Source organism: Mobula birostris, chromosome 24 (assembly GCF_030028105.1).
Source record: "Mobula birostris isolate sMobBir1 chromosome 24, sMobBir1.hap1, whole genome shotgun sequence".
NCBI lineage: Eukaryota > Metazoa > Chordata > Chondrichthyes > Myliobatiformes > Myliobatidae > Mobula > Mobula birostris.
The window spans coordinates 8272373-8287162 of record NC_092393.1 but is presented as its reverse complement, the minus strand read 5'-3'; positions in this window follow the sequence as shown (position 1 = coordinate 8287162).

The window sequence follows — 14790 nt, the reverse complement described above, 5'->3', positions numbered from 1 at the left end:
AGGAAGTCCAGGATCAAGCTACACAGGGAAGGATGAAGGCCAAGGACTCTGAGCTTTCTTGTCAAGCCTGGAGGAAATTATGGTGTTGATTTATTTTCAGTACTGGGTTGATAGTGACCTTAAAATCACCACAGATCCTGGCAGATCCATTCTTCTTGGCTAATGGGACTATTGGCATTGCCCATGGGCTCCACTCAATCTCGGAAATAATTCCTTCAGCTTCCATGCGATCTAGCTCATTGGCTACATTGTCACAGGTGGTATGAGAAACCAGACAGGCTTTGTAAAACTTGGGTGGGACATTTTTGTTTAATAGTATTTTACCCTTAATATGTTTGAGTTTTCAATGTCATCTTTGAACACTGCTGTGGCATCATCCAGTACCTTTCTTAATTCAATTTCAGTTGACTTTTTTTGCAGGGAATGTGGCATGCAAATGGTGTTTAGGTCTCCAATCAAGTTAGAAGCATAGAAATATAGAAAACCTACAGTACAAAACTGGCCCTTTGGCCCACAAAGTTGTGCCGAACATGTCCCTACCTTAGAAATTACTAGGCTTACCTATAACCCTCTATTTTTCTAAGCTCAATGTACCTACCAAAAGTCTCTAAAAAGACCGTATCGTATCCGCCTCCATCACCGTTGCCAGCAGCCCATTCCACGCACTCACCACTCTCTGAGTAATAAACTTACCCCTGACATCTCCTCTGTACCTACTCCCCAGCACCTTAAACCTGTATCCTCTTGTGGCAACCATTTCAGTTGTAGTTGCCTCAGCCACTAACAGCCCCACAATGCTGGTCCTCCTGGTTTTACCACATACAAGCCCAAAGAAGCTTGTTGGTTGTTGTATTTCACTGTTACAAATGTCATTCCCACAGGAGTTATCTTTTCACCAATATAACTTCTTAGTTGGATATCTGCATTTTTTAATTCACTATCTTTGAAATGCCATTCAAACTCATTTTGTGGAATGAGTGAAACAGCCAAGCCAGTGTCCAGATTCCATTTTAATTATTTTGCCATTCACATCTGGCATAAGCCATATTGCTTGTCTCCTGTTAGTTTTCATTTTGTAAATCTGAAGGCTGCCTAGGCCGCTTTCAAGAAGGAGGACATTTTTTATGTCGTGGAAAGGAAGGCTGCATCCTGGGAACAGAAGTGGCAGAGCTGAGGAACTGGGAAAAGGACATTTATACAGGAGATAGTGTGGGAATAGGCATAGTAAAGATAACCTTGGGAATTGGTAGGTTTAGAAAAGATGTCAGTTGACAGTTTGTCTCCAGAAATGGACAGAGAGATCAAAAAAGTGGAGGGAGGTGTCAAAAATGGACCAAGTGAAATTAAGGGCGGGATGGAAGTTACAGGCAAAGTTGATGAAATTGATGAGCTCAACACAGGTACATGAGTTGAGGAGTATTACTGGGGAAGGTTTCAAACATGTTCTATGTATCCAATGAAGTGGCAGGCATAGTAGGGATCCACGTGGGTGCCCTGGCTACCCCTCGAGTCTGGAGTAAGTGTGAGGAGTCACGTCCTCTCTTTCCCTTCCTCCACTGTGCAGGTGACTCACCTTCATCTCTTATTTCCCAAACATTCACGCTCACCCGCCGCCTTAACTGAGATAGAGTTCCTTTTGTCCTTACTACCACCCCATACAGCCTTCACATCCAACGCATCATCCTTTGCAACTTCCGCCATCCAACAGGGTCCTATCACTAAACATATCTATACCTTTCCCCTCCCCCTACTACTGGGGTCGTCTATCGTGTCCGTGCTCCTGGTGTGGCCTCCTCTACATTGGTGAAGCCCTTTGTAAGTTGGGGATGCTAATCTTTGAGCACTTCTGCTCCATCTGGCAAAAGCAGATCTTCCTAGTGGCCGAACATTTTAATTCTCATTCCAACGTGTGCCAAGAGGAGGCCACTGTCAGGGTGGAGGAGCAAAACCTTTTATTCTGTCTGGGTAGCCTCCAATTTAATGGCATGAATATTGAACTCTCCTTCTGGTAAAAATATTTTCCCTCCTCCTCCCCTCTTTTTCTATTCCCCCCTCTGGCCCTTTACATCTTCTCACTTGCCTATCACTTTCCCCTGGGTTCCCTCCTCCTTCCCTTTTTCTTATGGTTCACCCTCCTCTCCTGTCAGATTCCTTCTCCAGCCCTTTACCTTTTCCACCCACCTGGATTCATTTATCACCTTATAGGTGGCCTCCTTCCCCTTCCCTCACCTTATTTATTCTGGCGTCTTTCCCCTTCCTTTTCAATCTTAAAGAAGGGTATTGGCCTGCAACGTCAACTGTTTATTTATTTCCATAGATGCAGCCTGACTTGCTGAGTTCCTCTAGCATTTTCTGTGTGTTGCTTTGTATCTGTACTACTTTGTTGTATTCTTTTCCAAGTTTGCCCTTAAACCTACATTGGTCTGGTGTATGTGAGCCCCTGCCACAACAGTAACATAATTTGTTCAGGAGGCGTGTTTCTATTGAGACATTGTAATTCTGTTCACACTCACTTTCATTCCTGATTGCAAACCAATTGCATCTCTGTCTGCTGTTTCTATTGATACCGCTATTTCAACTGCTCTTTAAAATGTGAGTTGTACTTCAGTTGGGAGCCATTTTTGAACGCTTTCTTGTAAGATTCCACAAACTAAACCATGTATTAATTATCAGTAGGCCCAACACTGAAATGACAACGCTCAGACTTCTTCTTTCCAATTTTTATTTCGCTGATGGAACCTGAAGTGTTCTCCAATGACCAATGGCTTTGGTTCTAAATGCTCCTGCTTTACTTTCACGATAACAGCAAAGCTCAATTCGGCTGGTTTGGTTGGAGCAGTTAAACTTCTAAGCAAACTCTGTGGTTTTCCACCTATTGCACTCAGTAAAAATGGCACTCGCTTTCCATTGGCTCTTTCATTTGCTTCAAAATACTACTCAATTTATTCAGTATACATCATCCAATTATCTGTAGTGCAAGTGAACACATCTATCTTTCCAATGTAGCCAGCCATTTTTTTGTATTTATTATTATTATCACCCGGTACTCACTGTTTCTAAATTAGTGAATTTCTTCCTTTTTCTATCTTTTTTAACTAGTTCATCTCTCTCCTCTTCCAAAGAAACACGTGCTGCATTTCAACAGTTAGGTAGTCATCTCGTGTTCCTTTTAAAACCGACTTGTCACCTCTGGTATGTTTTGTAACTCCAAAAACTAGTCAAAAGGTAAACATGGGAGCCAGTATGCATATGCTAAGTTTTACTTTCCTTTTCTTTAGTGAAGCACACACATCGGACGTGGTGGTGTAATGATGCATGTCATACATGGATTTGCATATAACCCATAATGAATTATGTAAGAAAGCTTAATCACACAATATATTTACAATATTACTCAAATATTACTGAAATACATTACAGGAGGTGATGGGCAGAAGAGTTAAAATGCTGAAGAAGGAATCTGATAGGCGAGGTAGCAGGGGAGAATCACCATAATATCCCCAAGTCCAAAATTGCTCATGGCCCATGCAATATTATTGAAGTGTCATCACTATAAGGAAACATATCTACAAACATGGAAATATGGTCTTTTAGAGTCTATTCCACCATTCAACCATACAGGAAGACAGCTAAACAAAACAATGTTACTCTGGGGCCAAGGTGCAAACCATAGAATAGTACAGCACAGTACAGGCCCTTCAGCCCACAATGTTGTGCCAACCCTTAAACCCTGCCTCCCATATAACCCACACCTTAAATTCCTCCATATACCTGGCTAGCAGTCTCTTAAATTTCACTAGTGTATCTGCCTCCACCACTGATTCAGGCAGTGCATTCCACGCACTAACCACTGAGTAAAAAACCTTCCTCTAATATCCCCCTTAAACTTCCCACCCCTTACCTTAAAGCCATGACCTCTTTTATTGAGCAGTAGTGCCCTGGGGAAGAGGTGCTGGCTGTCCACTATCTATTCCTCTTAATATCTTGTATACCTCTATCATGTCTTCTCTCATCCTCCTTCTCTCCAGAGAGTAAAGCCCTAGCTCCCTTAATCTCTGATCATAATGCATACTCTCTAAACCAGGCAGCATCCTGGTAAATCTCCTCTGTACCCTTTCTAATGCTTCCACATCCTTCCTATAGTGAGGCGACCAGAACTGGACACAGTACTCCAAGTGTGGCCTCACCAGCGTTTTATAGAGCTGCATCATTACCTCACGACTCTTAAACTCTATCCCTTGACTTATGAAAGCTAACACCCCATAAGCTTTCTTAACTATCCAATCTACCTGTGAGGCAACTTCCAGGGATCTGTGGACATGTACCCTCAGATCCCTCTGCTCCTCCACACTACCAAGTATCCTGCCATTTACTTTGTACTCTGCCTTGGAGTTTGTCCTTCCAAAGTGTACCATCTCACACTTCTCTGGGTTGAATTCCATCTGCCACTTTTCAGCCCACTTCTGCATCCTATCAATATCCCTCTGCAATCTTTGACAATCCTCTACACTATCCACTACACCACCAACCTTTGCGCCGTCTGCAAACTTGCCAACCCACCCTTCTACCCCAACATTCAGGTCGTTAATAAAAATCACAAAAAGTAGAGGTCCCATAACCGATCCTTGTGGGACATCACTAGTCACAACCCTCCAATCCGAATGTACTCCCTCTACCACGACCCTCTGCTTCTCCAGGCAAGCCGATTCTGAATCCACCTGGCCAAACTTCCCTGGATCCCATGCCTTCTGACTCTCTGAATAAGCCTACCATGTGCAACCTTGTCAAATGGCTTACTAAAATCCATGTAGATCACATCCACTGCACTACCCTCATGTATCTGCCTGGTTATCTCCTCAAAGAACTCTATCAGGTTTGTTAGACACGATCTGCCCTTCACAAAACCATGCTGACTGTCCCTGATCAGACCATGATTCTCTAAGTGCCATAGATCCTATTTCTAAGAATCTTTTCCAACAGCTTTCCCACCACAGATGTAAGGCTCACTGGTCTATAACTACCTGGACTATCCCTACTACGTTTTTTGAACAAGGGGACAACATTCACCTCCCTCCAATCCTCCGGAACCATTCCCATGTACAACGAGGACATAAGGCTCCTAGCCAGAAGCTTAGCAATCTTCTCCCTTGCCTCGTGGAACAGCCTGGGAAATATTCCGTCAGCCCCGGGGACTTATCCATCCTAATGTATTTTAACAAATCCAACACCTCTTCTCCCTTAATATCAACATGCTCCTTAACATCAACCTCACTCATATTATCCTCACCGTCATCAAGTTCCCTCTCATTGGTGAATACAGAACAGAAGTATTCATTGAGGACCTCACTCACTTCCACAGCCTCCAGGCACATCTTCCCACCTTTATCTCTAATCAGTCCTACCTTCACTCCTGTTGTCCTTTTGTTCTTCACATAATTGAAGAATGCCTTGGGGTTTTCCTTTACCCTACTCGCCAAGGCCTTCTCTTGCCCCCTTCTTGCTCTCCTCAGCCCCTTCTTAAGCTCCTTTCTTGCTACCCTATATTCCTTAATAGACCCATCTGATCCTTGCATCCTAAACCTCATGTGTGCTGCCCTCTTCCACCTGACTAGATTTTCCACCTCACTCTTCACCCATGGTTCCTTCACCCTACCATTCTTTATCTTCCTCACCGGGACAAATTTATCCCCAACATCCTGCAAGAGATCCCTAAACATCAACCACATGTCCATAGTACATTTCCCTGCAAAAACATCATCCCAATTCACACCCGCAAGTTCTAGCCTTATAGCCTCATAATTTGTCCTTCCCCAATTAAAAATTCTCCTGTCCTCTCTGATTCTATCCTTTCTATGATAATGCTAAAGGCCAGGGAGCAGTGGTCACTGTTCCCCAGATGCTCACCCACTGAGAGATCTGTGATCTGACCTGGTTCGTTACCTAATACTAGATCTAGTATGGCATTCCCCCTAGTCAGCCTGTCAACATACTGTGACAGGAATCCGTCCTGGACGCACTTAGCAAACTCTGTCCCGTCTAAACCATTGGAACTAATCAGGTGCCAATCAATATTAGGGAAGTTAAAGTTACCCATGATAACAACCCTGTTATTTTTGCACCTTTCCAAAATCTGCCTCCCAATCTGCTCCTCTGTATCTCTGCTGCTACCAAGGGGCCTACAGAATACTCCCAATAGAGTAACTGCTCCCTTCCTGTTCCTGACGTCCACCCATACTGACTCAAAAAAGGATCCTGTTACGTTAGCCACCCTTTCTTTAGCTGTAATAGTATCCCAGACCAGTAATGCCACCCCTCCTCCCCTTCGCCCCCTCTCTATCCCTCTTAGAGCACTGAAATCCAGGAATAGAAACCATAGAAACTACAGCACAGAAACAGGCCTTTTGGCCCTTCTTGGCTGTCCCGAACCATTTTCTGCCTAGTCCCACTGACCTGCACACGGACCATATCCCTCCATACACCTCCCATCCATGTATCTGTCCAATTTATTCTTAAATGTTAAAAAAGAACCCGCATTTACCACCTCGTCTGGCAGCTCATTCCATACTCCCACCACTCTATCTGTGAAGAAGCCCCCCCTAATGTTCCCTTTAAACTTTTCCCCCCTCACCCTTAACCCATGTCCTCTGGTTTTTTTCTCCCCTTGCCTCAGTGGAAAAAGCCTGCTTGCATTCACTCTATCTATAACCATCATAATTTTATATACCTCTATCAAATCTCCCCTCATTCTTCTACGCTCCAGGGAATAAAGTCCTAACCTATTCAACCTTTCTCTGTAACTGAGTTTCTCAAGTCCCGGCAACATCCTTGTAAAGCTTTTCTGCACTCTTTCAACCTTATTTATATCCTTCCTGTAATTTGGTGACCAAAACTGAACACAATACCCCAGATTCGGCCTCACCAATGCCTTATACAACCTCATCATAACATTCCAGCTCTTATACTCAATACTTTGATTAATAAAGGCCAATGTACCAAAAGCTCTCTTTACGACCCTATCTACCTGTGATGCCACTTTTAGGGAATTTTGTATCTGTATTCCCAGATCCCTCTGTTCCACTGCACTCCTCAGTGCCTTACCATTAACCCTGTATGTTCTACCTTGGTTTGTCCTTCCAACGTGCAATACCTCACACTTGTCTGTATTAAACTCCATCTGCCATTTTTCAGCCCATTTTTCCAGCTGGTCCAAGTCCCCCTGCAGGCTCTGAAAACCTTCCTCACTGTCTACTACACCTCCAATCTTTGTATCATCAGCAAACTTGCTGATCCAATTTACCACATTATCATCCAGATCATTGATATAGATGACAAATAACAATGGACCCAGCACTGATCCCTGTGGCACACCACTAGTCACAGGCCTCCACTCAGAGAAGCAATTCTCTACCACCACTCTCTGGCTTCTTCCATCGAGCCAATGTCTAATCCAATTTACCACCTCTCCATGGAAACCTAGCGACTGAATTTTCCTAACTAACCTTCCATGCGGATATTGAGAATCCATTCCTGCCCTGGTGCCAGCCAAGTCTCTGTAATGGCCACTACATCATAATTCCATGTGTGTATCCAAGCTCTCAGTTCATCACCTTTGTTCCTGATGCTTCTTGCATTGAAGTACACACACTTTAGCTCTTCAAAGCCTCTTTACATGTTAGGTCTGGCTTTACTCCATGCACTTCTTCCACTGCTCTATCGCTCCGGTCCCGTCCCATCCCCCTCGCAAATTAGTTTAAACCCTCCTGAACCATGCTAGCAAACCTACCTGCAAGGATATTGCTCCCCCTCAAGTTCAGGTGCAACCCATCCAATCTGTACAGGTCCCACCTTCTCCAGAAGAGATCCCAATGATCCAAAAGTCTAAAACCCTGCCCCCAGCACCAACTCTGCAGCCACGCATTCAACTGCCATCTCCTCCAATTCTTACCATCACTGTCACGTAGCACTGGCAGCAATCATGAGAACGCCACCCTTGAGGTCCTGTTCTTCAGCCTTCTGCCTAGTTCCCGAAACTCACACTTCAGGACCTCATCCTTCTTAAGACCATAAGACAAAGGAGCAGAAGTTGACCATTTGGCCCATCGAGCCTACTTCGCCATTTTATCATGAGCTGATCCATTCTCCCATTTAGTCCCACTCCCTGCCTTCTCACCATAACCTTTGATGCCCTGGCTACTCAGATAGCTATCAATTTCTGCCTTAAATACACCCAATGACTTGGCCTCCACTGCTGCCTGTGGCAACAAATTCCATAGATTCACCACCCTCTGACTAAAAAAATTTCTTCGCATTTCTGTTCTGAATGGGCGACCTTCAATCCTTAAGTCATGCCCTCTCGTACTAGACTCCCCCATCATGGGAAACAACTTTGCCACATCCACTTTGTCCATGCCTTTCAACATTCAAAATGTTCTGTGAGGTCTCCCCTCATTCTTCTAAACTCCAAGGAATACAGTCCAAGAGTGGACAAACGTTCCTCATATGTTAAACCTCTCATTCCCAGAATCATTCTAGTGAATCTTCTCTGTACCCTCTCCAACGTCAGCACATCCTTTCTTAAATAAGGAGACCAAAGCTGCCCACAGTACTCCAAGTGAGGTCTCACCAGCGCCTTATAGAGCCTCAACATCACACTCCTGCTCCTATACTCTATTCCTCTAGAAATGAATGCCAACATTGCATTCACCTTCTTCACGCCGACTCAACCTGGAGGTTAACCTTAAGGGTATCCTGTACAAGGACACTCAAGTCCCGTTGCATCTCAGAACTTTGAATTCTTTCCCCATTTAAATAATAGTCTGCCCGTTTATTTCTTCTACCAAAGTGCATAACCATACATTTTCCAACATTGTATTTCATTTGCCACTTCTTGGCCCATTCTTCCAATCTATCCAAGTCTCTCTGCAGACTCTCGATTTCCTCAGCACTACCGGCCCCTCCACCTATCTTTGTATTGTCAGCAAACTTAGGCACAAAGCCATATATTCCATAATCCAAATCATTGATGCACAATGTAAAAAGAAGCGGCCCCAACACGGACCCCTGTGGAACACCACTGGTAACTGGCAGCCAAACAGAATAGGATCCCTTTATTCCCACTCTGTTTCCTGCCCATCAGTCAATGCTCTATCCACGAATGTAACTTTCCTGTAATTATGGGATCTTGTTAAGTAGCCTCATGGGTGGCACCTTGTCAAAGGCCTTCTGAAAATCCAAATATACAACATCTGCTGCATCTCCCATGTCTAGCCCACATGTAATTTCCTCAAAAAATTGTAATAGGTTTGTCAGGCAGGATTTTCCTTTAAGGAATCCATGCCGAGTTCTGCCTATCTTGTCATATGCCTCCAGGTACTCTGTAACCTCATCCTTGACAGTCAACTCCAACAACTTCCCAACCACCAATGTCAAGCTAACAGGTCTATAATTTCCTTTTTGCTTCCTTGCCCCCTTCTTAAATAGCGGAGTGACATTTGCAATCTTTCAGTCCTCCGGAACTATGCCAGGATCTTTTGACTTTTGAAAGATCATCGCTAATGCCTCCGTAATCTCCACAGCTACTTCCTTCAGAACACGCGGGTGCATTCCATCTGGTCCGGGAGATTTATCTACCTTTAGACTATTCAGCTTCCTGAGTACTTTCTCTGTCGTAATTTTGACTGTGCACACTTCCCTGCCACCCTTGAGTGTCCGGTATACTGCTGATGTCTTCCTCAGTGAAGAGTGATGCAAAATACTCACTCAGTTCCTCCGCCATCTCCTTATCTCCTATTACAATTTCTCCAGCATCATTTTCTATCAGACCTATATCTACTCTCACCTGTCTTTTACTCTTTTATACTTGAAAAAGCTTTTAGTATCCTCTGATATTATTTGCTAGCTTCCTTTCATAGTTACTCTTTTCCCTCTTAATGACCTTCTTAGTATCCTTTTGTAAGCTTTTAAAAACTTCCCAATCCTCTGTCTTCTCACTAATTTTTACTTCCTTGTGTGCCCTCTCCTTTGCTTTAACTTTGGCTGTGACTTCTCTAGTCAACCACGGTTGCATCCTTTTTCCATTCGAAAATTTCTTCTTTTTTGGAATATACCTGTCTTGCACCTTCCTCACTTCTCGCATAAACTCCAGCCACTGCTGCTCTGCCATCTTTCCTGCCAGTGTCCCTTTCCAGTCAACTTTGGCCAGTTCCTCGCACGTGCCACTGTAATTTCCTTTACTCCACTGAAATACCGACACGTCAGATTTCGGCTTCTCTTTTTGAAATTTCACAGTGAACTCAATCATGTTATGATCACTGTCTCCTAAGGGTTCCTTTACCTCAATCTCTCTAATCACCTCCAGTTCATTACACAATACCCAAACCAGTACAGCCGATCCCCTAGTGGGCTCAACAACAAGCTGTTCTAAAAAGACATCTCACAGACATTCTACAAATTCTCTCTTGAGATTCAGTGCCGACCTGTTTTCCCAATCCACTTGCATGTTAAAATCCCCCACAATTATCATAACACTGCCCTTCTGACAAGCCTTTTCTATTTCCAGTTGTAATTTGTAGTCCACATCCCTGCAGCTGTTTGGAGGCCTATAAATAACTGCCATCAGGGTCCTTTTACCCCTGCGATTTCTTAGCTCAACCCATAAAGATTCTGCACCTTCCGATCCTATATCACCTCTCTCTAATGATTTAATAGACAGAGACATGCATCCTTTAGCCATGTCTCAGTGATGGCCACAATATCATACCTGCCAATCTGTAGCTGTACGACAAGATCATCCACCTTATTCCTTATACTGTGTGCATTTAAGTATAACACCTTAAGACCAGTATTTGGTACTTTTCGCTTTGATTTCACTGCAACTCATCCCAATGGCTACAAATTTGCCCCATCACCTGCCTGTCTTTCCTGACATCTTTACTGCTCACTATCTTGGATTTATTTCCGTTTTCCCCTTCCTCCGCACCATCATTCCCATCCCCCTGCCAAATTAGTTTCAACCCTCCCTAACAGCTCTATTAAACTTTCCCACCAGGATATTGGTTTCCTTTGGGTTCAGGTGTAACCTGTCCATTTTGAACAGGCCATACTTCCCCCAGAAGAGATCCCAATTATCCAAGAATCTGAAGCCCTGCCCTCTGCACCAGTCTCTCAGCCATGCATTCATCTGCCTGATCCTACTATTCTTGCCCTCGCTAGCACGTGGCACAGGTAACAATCCCGAGATTACTACCCTGGAGGTCCTGCTTCTCAGCTTCCTTCCTAACTCCCAGAAATCTCTTTAGGACCTCCTCCTTTGTCCTATCTATGTCATTGGTACCAACATGTACCAAGACAACTGGCTGCTCACCCTCCCCCTTCAGAATATTCTGGACCCGATCCGAGACAACCCGTACCCTGGCACCTGGGAGGCAACACACCATGCGGGTATCTGTCAGGCTCACAGAATCTCCTGTCCGTTCCCCTGACTATGGAATCCCCTACGACTACCGCATTCCTCTTCTCCCTCCTTCCCTCCTGCACAACAGCGCCAGGCTCAGTGCCAGAGACCCGATCACCGTGGGCGTCCCCTGTCAGGTCATCCCTCTCAACTGCACCTAGAACAAGATATTTGTTGCTGAGGGGGACAGCCGCAGGTGTGCTCTCCACTATCCAGGCATTTCCCTTCCCTCTCTTGACAGTGACTCAATTTTCTGACCCCTGTAGCCTAGGGATGACTAGCTCCCTGTGGCTCCTGTCTATCACCTCTTCACTTTCCCTGATAAGCAGTAGGTCATCAAGCTGCAGCTCCAGATCCCTAACACGGTCTCTGAGGAGCTGCATCTTGGTGCACCTGGCGCAGATGTGGCCATCAGGGAGGCTGGAGGTCTCCCAGGATTCCCACATCTGACACTCTGACCAAAGCACTAACCCTGCAGGCATGCTATCTAATTCTACAGGAATGAAATAGGAAAAATAAGTCTACTCACCCACTTACCTCGCCAAGCAGATGAACTTTTTAAACCATTAGCTCGTACCATTAGCTGTGAGAGCCCTGATGTTCCTATCTGTCTGGGCCGATTCGGGAAGGCGGTGGGGGTGAGAGAAAAAAAAAGAGTTGGTGCTTCACTCTCATCTCTTCCCGTTTACCGCCAAAGCCCTACACTCCGCTACCACTCACTCTGCTGCCCGCTCCAACAACTGCCCGCTGTATAGGGTGGTCTCCTTTTTAAACTCTCCGTGCTGTCCTGTTATGTCACGCACCTGCGCAGTCTCGTCCTTCTTGCACTCGAAGAAGTTTTTTAAAAAAACTCCCTTCCTTCAGAATTCAGCTCCCACGCCGCTCTGTAGTCCCGATCTTCTGGCCTATGTCGTTGGTACCTACATGTATCACAACTGCTGTTTGCTTTCCCTCTCGTACCAGGATGTTGTGCACCTGATCAGAGACATCCTGGACCCTGGCACCCGGGAGGCAACAAACCATGTGGGTGTCCTTCTCACGTCCACAAAATATCCTGTCAACTCCCCTGACTATAGAGTCCCCAATGACGACAGCTCTCCTCTTCTCTGTCCCACCCTTCTGCAACACAGGGTCAGACTCAGTGCCGGAGGCCCTACCACCGTGGTTCACACCTGGTCGGTCGTCCCCGCCGACAGTATCCTGGATGGTAAACTTATTATTCAGGGGAATGGCTACAGGGGTGCTCTGCACTACCTGTCCGCTCACCTTCGCTTTCCCCCCTCTGACTGTCACCCAACGACCTGCTTCCGACAGCCTAGGTGTGACTACCTCCCTGTAGCTCTCATCTATGACTGCCTCATTCTCCCTTATGAGTCGAAGGTCATCCAGCTGCTGCTCCAGATTCCTTATCGCCCAGCCGTATGCACTACTGGCAGATGTGACTCTGCGGGAGAGGGGAGATCCCCCAAGACTACCACATCTTACATGAGAGGCACATCACCATCTCAGGAGGCATTGTAAAGCCTAACTGGGAGCTGGCTTGTCCTCCACCTCTTCTCATCAAAGCTTCACTCCCTCACTGGCCACTCAATTTGAAATACCCCTCTATTTATTTGTTTGATCTTGGTCACCTGACCTTGATTGCCCAATAGGCTGCTTTCTGCTGAGTCTGAGCTATTCAAATCTTGATTGCACAGACCAACTGCCAAAACTGCCAGAATCTCTCGAGTCAAAGCCTCAAAGTTTCACAGCTTCACTCAATGACCGCTTTCCACTGGCCGGTACACAGTACAAATAGTCATTCTCAGCATAAGGCACACATAGTACATATAAGACAGCAGTAAAGTACTGTCACACAAAAAATATATACAGTCCCGATCCAGGAATGTTACAGCAATACCTTACAATATATATCAATATAATCAATATACTGTATCTACTTAATATAACACTGAGGGGCAGTACCGACTCCTGCATGTAGCCACACATCACATCCAGCACTCTGGTGGAGTACACCAATTCTGTTGCCTTCCCTCTGGGTAGCTACAAACAAGCGACAACGTAGGTTGAGGCCTAGTCCTCACCATGACTGAGGCCACGCAGCTCCCCTGCGGTTCACCAACAAATCAATGAATCAGACTTGCATCATTCCACATTAACAATGTCCAACGGGATCTTGCAATCACAAAGAAAGCAACCAAGACAATCATTCGCTGTTAAACTGCACACTACAAAAACTTCAGGTTCTCCCCCTCCAACCAATTTGTTGAAGGGATAGATCCAGAGTACTTAAAGTTCTTAAGGTCCGGCACGGGATTGTGATCATAGAAAAAATACCTTTAAAAGAGACAGTAAAAGAGACAGTAACACCTTTGCTTGGCCCCATAGAAGCTGCTGCGGCCGAGCACTCTGCCATCTTACCAGAAGACTAGAGCTGCAAAGTGGCACTACAAAATACAAAGCTATAAATATGACTGTAACCTTCAACTCTTAGTAGTCTTTCATTCCTTTATCAAATACCTTTGAGGAAGAGAATTGAAAAGACTTAAAACTGTCTGAGGGGGGGAGAAAATGCTACTCCACCTATATTTTACTGACAGATCTGTGAGTCTAAAGTCAGTGGTAAGGAAATTATTGCAAGTAATAAGATTAACTTAGAGAGATTGGGGTTAATCAGAGCCCATCTTTGTAGCATCATGAGGAGGAGGTTCTAGCTAATTTGAATGAATATTTTAGGGATATTACTCCTGTGCAAAAGTCTTAGACACCCTGGAATTTTTATCTAAATTTTGTTTTAGATGTTATTTTATGGCTTCTGCATTAATGTATCAGTAGCAAAGAGCAAATTTTAGATTTCCAAACATTAATTTTCTTACAAGTTAAATGTTACAGAGAATTTTTTGTATTTCATTAAAGTAAGTAACATATGGGTAACATGACAGGGCAGAGTTTTAAGGTGCTGGGAAGTAGGTACAGAGGAGATGTCAGGGCTAAGTGAGTGCGTGGAATGGGCTGCCGGTGACGGTGGTGGAGGCGGATACGATAGGGTCTTTTAAGAGAGTCCTGGATAGGTGCATGGAGCTTCGAAAAATAGAGGGCTATGGATAACCCTAGATAATTTCTAAAATAAGTACATGTTTGGCACAGTATCGTGGGCCAAAGAGCCTGTATTGTGCTGTAGGTTTTCTATGTTTCTATATTAAGTCATAGACCACTTTCCAAATAAAAACTTGATGATTTTGGTATGTAGTCCAGTGGATGACTAAACAAATATAACAAACAGATGAATGACATAATGAGTTGAATAAACTTAATTGATTAACTGAAACTGGAATGGA